The sequence below is a fragment of the Ranitomeya variabilis genome, chromosome 6, assembly GCF_051348905.1.
Source record: "Ranitomeya variabilis isolate aRanVar5 chromosome 6, aRanVar5.hap1, whole genome shotgun sequence".
NCBI lineage: Eukaryota > Metazoa > Chordata > Amphibia > Anura > Dendrobatidae > Ranitomeya > Ranitomeya variabilis.
Window position 1 is genome coordinate 542,514,760 of NC_135237.1, and position 8,687 is coordinate 542,523,446.

Sequence of the window (8,687 nt, forward strand, 5' to 3'; positions counted from 1 at the left end):
GTATATTGATGTATTTCTTAAATTGAGGCTCCCAGAACTGTACACAGTATACAGGTGAGGTCTGACCAGGGCAAAGCATAGCGGGATAATCACCTCCCCTGATCTAGATTCAATAGTTGTCTTGATACATCCCAGAATGTTGTTTATTTTTAGTGACCAACTGTAAAGCTACTGGCTCCAAACACAGTGGACGCCACATTGACTTTATAGAAGACGCCTCAAGGTTTGACCAAACCTTTTGAATCATTTACACACAAAATGAAGAGACAATCTACACTTTTGTCTTTTTTCCACACTGGAAACAAGAAGGGAAGAATTGAGGAAGTGAACATTGGTGCTAGTACTTCAAATGCCAATAAAGCATCTGAAACTTGTGGCAATATTGTTCATGGTACCAATGTTAACATTGGCCAGAACACTGATTCATGTGGTGCCAACGCTTTACATGAACTGGACAGTGATGTACAAGATGATAATGTTAGAAGGAACATGGGAAATGTAGTAGCTGAATCGGATGTCATAAGTGAGATTAGCAGTGATGTACATGGTGTTGCTGACGTTCTATGTGATCATTCTGATGATGACACTGCTTCAGCTATACATGATAGCAGCATCGTGGATGGTCAGAGTTCAGTTTCTGATGCTTCATTAGAGACCCAGCCGCTTAGTGTTCCATGTTGGTCACAAAAACAAATTGACTACTTCACAAACTTGCATCCATGGGTCAAACTAAAGGATGGAAAACTGGGGTGTACTGTGTGCAGTAAAGTTGGAAGCTCATTAGGAGCTGAAAGGGCCAAATCATGTCATCTTTCTGAGGAGTGGAAGACTTTTTCAGTGAAGCCATGTGGAACCCTGAAAAAAAAACAGCAATCCTCTTTTCGCAAAAAAATTAGAGAACATGCAATGTCCAAAGCTCATAATAAAGCAGAGGAAATTGTTAATGCCGCTAAAAATGATGCACTAGTAAAGGCACTTGACCGGGTCCATGAGAAGGCATTGGCTTCCACTGTAAATGTTTTTCATGTTGTTTATAGCCTAGCGCTGCATAATCGGCCTTTGTCTGACATACAAGGGCACGTTGAACTGTTTCAAACCATTGGTGTGGACCTTGGAGTAGGCCTTCATTCTAGGAAGACTGCTATAACAATAATCCAGCATATATCCTCCGAAATGAGGAAGTCTTTGTTTTCGAAAATAATTAGTTTCAGGTCTAAATTTTCCATTGTAACTGATGAATCGTCAACTGTGTCACAGAAAAGTGTGCTTGTGATCTACATCCGTTGTGAGCTTCCCGATGCTCCAGAGCCTGTTAACATCTTTGTAGATTTAAAGGAGCTTGAATGTACTAGTGCTGACTCAATAACCAATGCCCTGTTTGCCTGCTTGAAGGAGAATGGCTTTGACCAGCAGTATATGCAAGAAAATTTAATTGGATTTTGCTCTGATGGGGCTAGTGCCATGTTGGGGAGTAAGTCTGGTGTGGCTTCCAAAATTCAAAAAGCATTCCCAAATGTAGTCATATGGCACTGCTTAAGCCACAGAATACAGCTTGCACTTGATGATGCTGTTAAAACAGTTTCTCAAGTTAATCACTTTAAAATGTTTCTGGAAAAAATCTACAGCATCTACCATGTTTCTAACAAACAATATTCTCAGCTCCACAATATTGCAGCAGATTTAGAATTGGAGATTATTAAGATAGGTCGAATTCTAGGACCTCGGTGGGTGGCATGTAGTGTCCGTGCTGCCAAAGCAGTGTGGAGAGCATATCCAGCTTTGTACCAGCATTTTTCCAGCTCTAAGTTTCTCATCGGAATGGCAAAAAAGATGGCTAACATTTCTTTTTTAAAAGATCTAGCTTTAATGATTGATATTCTAGATGAACTAGCACTTTTATCACTTGCTTTACAAGAAAGGGAGGTATCTGTAGTGAAAGCTGACCGACTTCTCTGCAGGTGCATTAGGGCACTTCAAAACTTAAAAGATTGTCCCGGAAAGTATGAGGTACAGGCTGGTACTATTATCCAAACCGAGCCATTTAAAAGTATTCCTTTTGAATCCAGTGAGAAAAATACTGCCCTTCCAAGAGCGCTCTTAATTCAGTGTGTCATAGACAATATGCAAAGCCGCTTGTTTTCCACTGCAAATAGTCGACTAATGGACAGTGACACACGTGAACACAATGCGGACCACTACAAACATTTACTGTCCCTATTCTCTTTGCTTGAGCCTGAATCGTGGACAGCTGATGTTACATTGTCACCGTGGCGAGAAGGGGAACACAAATTGGAACAATTAAGTCAGCTAGTCAAATATCAGATTCCAATAAACGATTTCCGTGACTTTGTTGATAACCGATATCTTTCAAATCGCTCTATGCCGCCTTCCATTCAGCAGGCCAAAAAAATAGTTCGAGTCATCGCTGTTAGTAGTGCAGAGGCAGAAAGAGGGTTCAGTATTATGAACAATATAGCTACACATGAGAGAAGCGCACTCACTGTATCTAATATATCGCATCTGATGACTGTGAAGATACTTGGAAACCTGTGACGGATTGGGAGCCGCTTAAATATGTCAAATCCTGGTTACGGAAGAAACACCATACTGCCACAGACCAGAGAGTGCGAAAAGCCCCCAAAATTCAGCATGATGATCATTCAACAGCTATATGGTCATTGCTGTAATTCTGATAGCACTTCAGTTGAGTCAAAGGGATACCTCCCTGGATTCTCCATTGAGTACTATAACCTAGATTAGAGGACTTATAGTGAGTGGCAGGTTCCCTTTAGAGGGCATTGTTTTTGTTAATATTGTTAATATTGCGATCCGTGGGCTGTAAAGTTCGATTTACCTTGTTGTAAGGTTTATATTGTATACTGTTTATTATAAAACTTTTAAATACTTTTATAAAAGAAAATTAAACTTTTTTATATTATATTACAGTATTAAACTTTTCTTTGGTTAGAATCCTTGAATACTGTTTTTGCTTTCAAGTGAGTACTACATAGTTTACTGTTTCATACTTCTACTTTAGTAATTTAATAATGTTGTGGACTGATCAGCTAAAGCACCTTGTACACGGACAATTGTCCTGTGCAGTACATTTGCTTTAGTCGTTTGTTTCTTTGAATGACTTTAATACCGTATGTCACAACGTATTCTTGTCATTAAGGGAGACAAACTGCTTCCAAAAATATGAATCGTGCCACTGGGCGTGGCTTATTAGTATGGGCGGGGTTATTGAAAATGGGCGTGGCCAAAATTCCGGCCGCCGCGACTTAGAGGACCTGTTGTTAAAAATTTGAATCCCACCCCTGCACTGACGTTATATATGGGGTCCCTACAGGACGATCCTCCACTTATAATGGATAAAACTGGAGACCACTAAGTGGCGGATTATTATGGAGGTCATGGGGCTATAAATCTTTGCTCCCACCATTCTAATCTAATGGGATGTTTTCTATTCTGTATTTCACAGTGAGGAAGAAGAGAACAAGAAGAAAGTGAGGAAAGCGGCAAAGCATGAGTAAGTGTCCACATAGAATGGCTACCGGTCATTATTGGGGTCATCACATCTTTTTAGAGCACACAGAACCTGGCCCATCTGACTGGAGAAACAGACGTGAGTGATAGAAGATCTTGTTACTACAGACATCGTCTTTCTGTGTGGGGTCGGCCATGAGGTCGGCGATCTTCTGAATCTGGAATCGGAATTCCGATACCGATTCCCGATATGTTTAAGATATCGGGAATTGGTATCGGAATTCAGATTTAAGTGTAAAATAAAGAATTAAAATAAAAAATATCGCTATACTTACCCTCTGATGCGCCCTGGTACTAACCGGGAACCTTCCTTCCTTAGAATCAGCCTTCCAGGGCCTTGCGGTGACGTCGCGGCTTGTGATTGGTCGGGCGGCCCCCATGTGACCGCTCGCACGACCAATCACAAGCCGCGACGTCTCCGTGACGTCACCGAAGGTCCTGGAAGGGCTGATTCTTAGGAAGGAAGGCTGCCGGAAAGAAGCAGGGCATGTACGAGGGTGAGTATATAGCTAATAGGAATATACTCACCCTCGGCTTCTTTCTGGCAGCCTTCCTTCCTAAGAATCAGCCCTTCCAGGACCTTCGGTGACGTCACGGAGACGTCGTGGCTTGTGATTGGTCGCGGCTTGCGAGCGGTCACATGGGGGCCGCCCGACCAATCACAAGCCGCGACGTCACCGCAAGGCCCTGGAAGGCTGATTCTAAGGAAGGAAGGTTCCCGGTTAGTACCAGGGCGCATCAGAGGGTAAGTATAGCGATATTTTTTATTTTAATTCTTTATTTTACACTTAAATATGGATCCCAGGGCCTGAAGGACAGTTTCCGCTCCTTCAGACCCTGGGAACCATTGGAAACCCAATGCACTGCATTGGGTTTCGAGTTTCGGCCGACCCCGACTTTTTTATAGGATCGGCCGATTTCACTCGACCCGACTTTTGAAAAAGTCGGGTTTCGTGAAACCCGACCCGATCCTATAAAAGTAAAGGTCGCTCAACCCTAATTATCACCTCTTGTTAATCACAGGGAGTAGGCAGAGTTGTCACAGTGTTAGAGCTTGGGGGGGACACAGGACGGTAACCAGCTGTATGGGGGGCAGTGGGGTCTATACATATCGTGCTGCAGAGATTGGAGCTGCTGTCATATGGCAGCTTCTCCTTCCCGTCCTTCATATTCTGATCCTAGAGATCTTCATAGATGTCTGACATCAGAGACGTCTGATCTCTACAGGTCGAGGGATAGGACGTCTGTCTCCACATCTTGCCGGCTGTAGAGAGATCCGACACTGGGGAGCTTCATGTGTTCAGCAGATAATACTGTACATGGACACTCAGTCAGAACTATCAAAACTCAGACAAGACTTAAAAACAATCATTTTCGCTTTTTATGACTCGGCTGTCAAAAACTCTGAATTCAAACATTATTCCTCTCTCAAAAAGCCCTCAAAATTTATGTCAAATAAAATAAAAAAAATTAAGAATAAATAGAACTGACAAAATTATTTCACCCAAAGGAGACTCTCTTCTCCATCCCCAATACATAGTCAACACAGTTGCAGAGTTTTACAGTAATCTATATAATATCAATCAAAATAAACCATCATGCCAGCCCAAAAAAACAGGAGATTCTTTCTTAGCAACGGTTAATCTACCAAAAATTTCCCCTGAAGACTTAACATTTCTTTTAGCCCCCTTTAACATTGAAGAAATTTTAGAAATAAAACAATTAAAAACTTTTAAAGTTCCTGGCCCAGATGGTTTTAGCCACGAGTATTACAAATCATTCAAACAACTCCTTGCCCCACTTCTTACAAAAGTTTTTTAACGCTGCATCAGAACTGGGATTTTTCCCAGAAGAAAACCTAGAGGCAACCATAATAGTTATTCCAAAACTTAGTTCGGATCCAAAATTGGTAACCAAACACAGGCCAATATCGTTAATGAATACGGGCCTTAAAATTTATTCAAAAACATTGGCCCACAGACTAAACTCAATCCAACCGAAAATTATTTTAAAAGACCAAATTGGATTTATTAGCGGAAGACAGTCCATTGGGGGTACAAGAAGAGTTGCCAACATAATCAAATGTACTCAAAAAAATTAAGTTCTGTTATCACATCTTTAGATGCTGAAAAAGCATTTGATCGTCTACATTGTAACTATTTACATTTTACCCTCCAAAAATTTGGTCTCAATTCCCCCTGTATTTCTAAAATAATGGCCCTATATTCATACCCAAAAGCTAAGGTATATGCCAACAAACATCTTTCCAAATCTTTTTATATCAAAAAATGGAACTAGACAGGGATGTTACCTGTCCCCCCTTCTATTTGAAATGGCCATAGAACCTTTTGCTCAATTATTTAGAGACGATCATACCATCACAGAAAATAAATCAAATTCAAGAGAATTCAAAATTGGACTTTATGCAGACGTTATTATCCAGACCCTAACATCCATATAACTCCATATAAAAAATTCTAAGACTTCTTTCACACTTCTGTCATCTGGCGGCCGTCACAATGCGTCGGCGCGACGTATCAACGGATGCGTCAAAAATAGTGAAAACCGGATGCCACGCATACAGTATTTAGACGGATACTTTAGACAGATCCTTAATGCTACTTTCACACTAGCGTTTTTCTGCAGACGTCGAAATGCGTCGTTTTGTGGAAAAAACGGATGCGTCAAAAATAGTAAAAAACGGATGCAACGTATACAGTGTGGTGCCCCTAGGGGTATTTGCCACAAAAATAGTTATTGACACCAAATACAAATACTAAAAGACTGCACTACCATCTCCGGCCAGAAGGGGGAGCTCCAGAGACTCCCCTTGATCTATTCTGGTCTGAGAAAAGGACTGGTCGTTGGGCTAAAGAGCTAGGAGTGAAACAGACACAGAGTTCAGCGGTATTCCCAGAGGGGATAAACTGACAAAAAGGACTCGGGTTGCCCGTCGAACCAGGACCCGGGAGGGACAGATTGAGTCGGCAACCAGTTCACATACAGCAGCAGGGCCACATGGAAACTGCGCATAATAAGAGATAGAAATTTTGACAAGGTCAGAGTAATTCAGAGTGCTCATACAGACTCCGGTGTCAGTACTGATTGCAAATCCCTTCATGTTGAAGTAAACTGGTTAAACGTTTCAACGCCTCAGTCTTTCATTTGGATAATAATCATCTACTCAAGATCGGGATCATCACTACTGGGAGGATCTGCTGCTGATCAAGTAAGTGCCTGTTCCTTCACGATATCCCTTACACTGTGCATTGCCTGAGACCACAGCACTGGGTCAAGCCATTCGTGACATCCCCCTCAAGAGACAGATTTCATTGGTCTAGTGCTGGGTACCTCGGTCTCCCGGGCATAACAGCATTTCGACGGGGTCATGGGGCTATAAATCTTTGCTCCCACCATTCTAATCTAATGGGATGTTTTCTATTCTGTATTTCACAGTGAGGAAGAAGAGAACAAGAAGAAAATGAGGAAAGCGGCAAAGCATGAGTAAGTGTCCACATAGAATGGCTACCGGTCATTATTGGGGTCATCACATCTCATTGTCTGCTTTATCTCTTTCTGGATTTTTTAGAGCACACAGAACCTGGCCCATCTGACTGTAGAAACAGACGTGAGTGATAGAAGATCTTGTTACTACAGATATCGTCTTTCTTTGGGGTCTGCTCATCTCCAGGAGTCATTATCACCTCTTGTAAATCACAGGGAGTAGGCAGAGTTGTTACAGTGTTAGAGCTTGGGGGGGACACAGGATGGTAACCAGCTGTATGGGGGGCAGTGGGGTCTATACATATCGTGCTGCAGAGATTGGAGCTGCTGTCATATGGCAGCTTCTCCTTCCCGTCCTTCATATTCTGATCCTAGAGATCATCAGAGATGTCTGATCTCTACAGGTCGAGGGATAGGACATCTGTCTCCACATCTTGCCGGCTGTAGAGAGATCCGACACTGGGGAGCTTCATGTGTTCAGCAGGTAATACTGTACATGGACACTCAGTCAGAACTATCAAAACTCAGACAAGACTTAAAAACAATCATTTTCGCTTTTTATGACTCGGCTGTCAAAAACTCTGAATTCAAACATTATTCCTCTCTCAAAAAGCCCTCAAAATTTATGTCAAATAAAATTAAAAAAATTAAGAATAAATAGAACTGACAAAATTATTTCACCCAAAGGAGACTCTCTCCTCCATCCCCAATACATAGTCAACACAGTTGCAGAGTTTTACAGTAATCTATATAATATCAATCAAAATAAACCATCATGCCAGCCCAAAAAACAGGAGATTCTTTCTTAGCAACGGTTAATCTACCAAAAATTTCCTCTGAAGACTTAAAATTTCTTTTAGCACCCTTTAACATTGAAGACATTTTAGAAATAAAACAATTAAAAACTTTTAAAGTTCCTGGCCCAGATGGTTTTAGCAACGAGTATTACAAATCATTCAAACAACTCCTTGCCCCACTTCTTACAAAAGTTTTTTAACGCTGCATCAGAACTGGGATTTTTCCCAGAAGAAAACCTAGAGGCAACCATAATAGTTATTCCAAAACCTAGTTCGGATCCAAAATTGGTAACCAACTACAGGCCAATATCGTTAATGAATACGGGCCTTAAAATTTATTCAAAAACATTGGCCCACAGACTAAAATCAATCCTACCGAAAATTATTTTAAAAGACCAAATTGGATTTATTAGCGGAAGACAGTCCATTGGGGGTACAAGAAGAGTTGCCAACATAATCAAATGTACTCAAAAAAATTAAGTTCTGTTATCACATCTTTAGATGCCGAAAAAGCATTCGATCGTCTACATTGTAACTATTTATATTTTACCCTCCAAAAATTTGGTCTCAATTCCCCCTGTATTTCTAAAATAATGGCCCTATATTCATACCCAAAAGCTAAGGTATATGCCAACAAACATCTTTCCAAATCTCTTTACATCATAAAATGGAACTAGACAGGGATGTTCTATTTGAAATGGCCCTAGAACCTTTTACTCAATTAATTAGAGACGATCATACCATCACAGGAAATAAATCAAATTCAAGAGAATTCAAAATTAGACTTTATGCAGAGGTTATTATCCAGACCCTAACATCCATATAACTCCATATCAAAAA

At 41.0% G+C, this 8,687-nt stretch overlaps 1 pseudogene; it reads left to right on the forward strand.

Annotated features, from left to right (window-relative positions):
- The first annotated feature begins 258 nt into the window (after positions 1-258).
- Positions 259-2,553, forward strand: LOC143783326 (E3 SUMO-protein ligase KIAA1586 pseudogene; annotated as a pseudogene).
- The last annotated feature ends 6,134 nt before the right edge of the window (positions 2,554-8,687 follow it).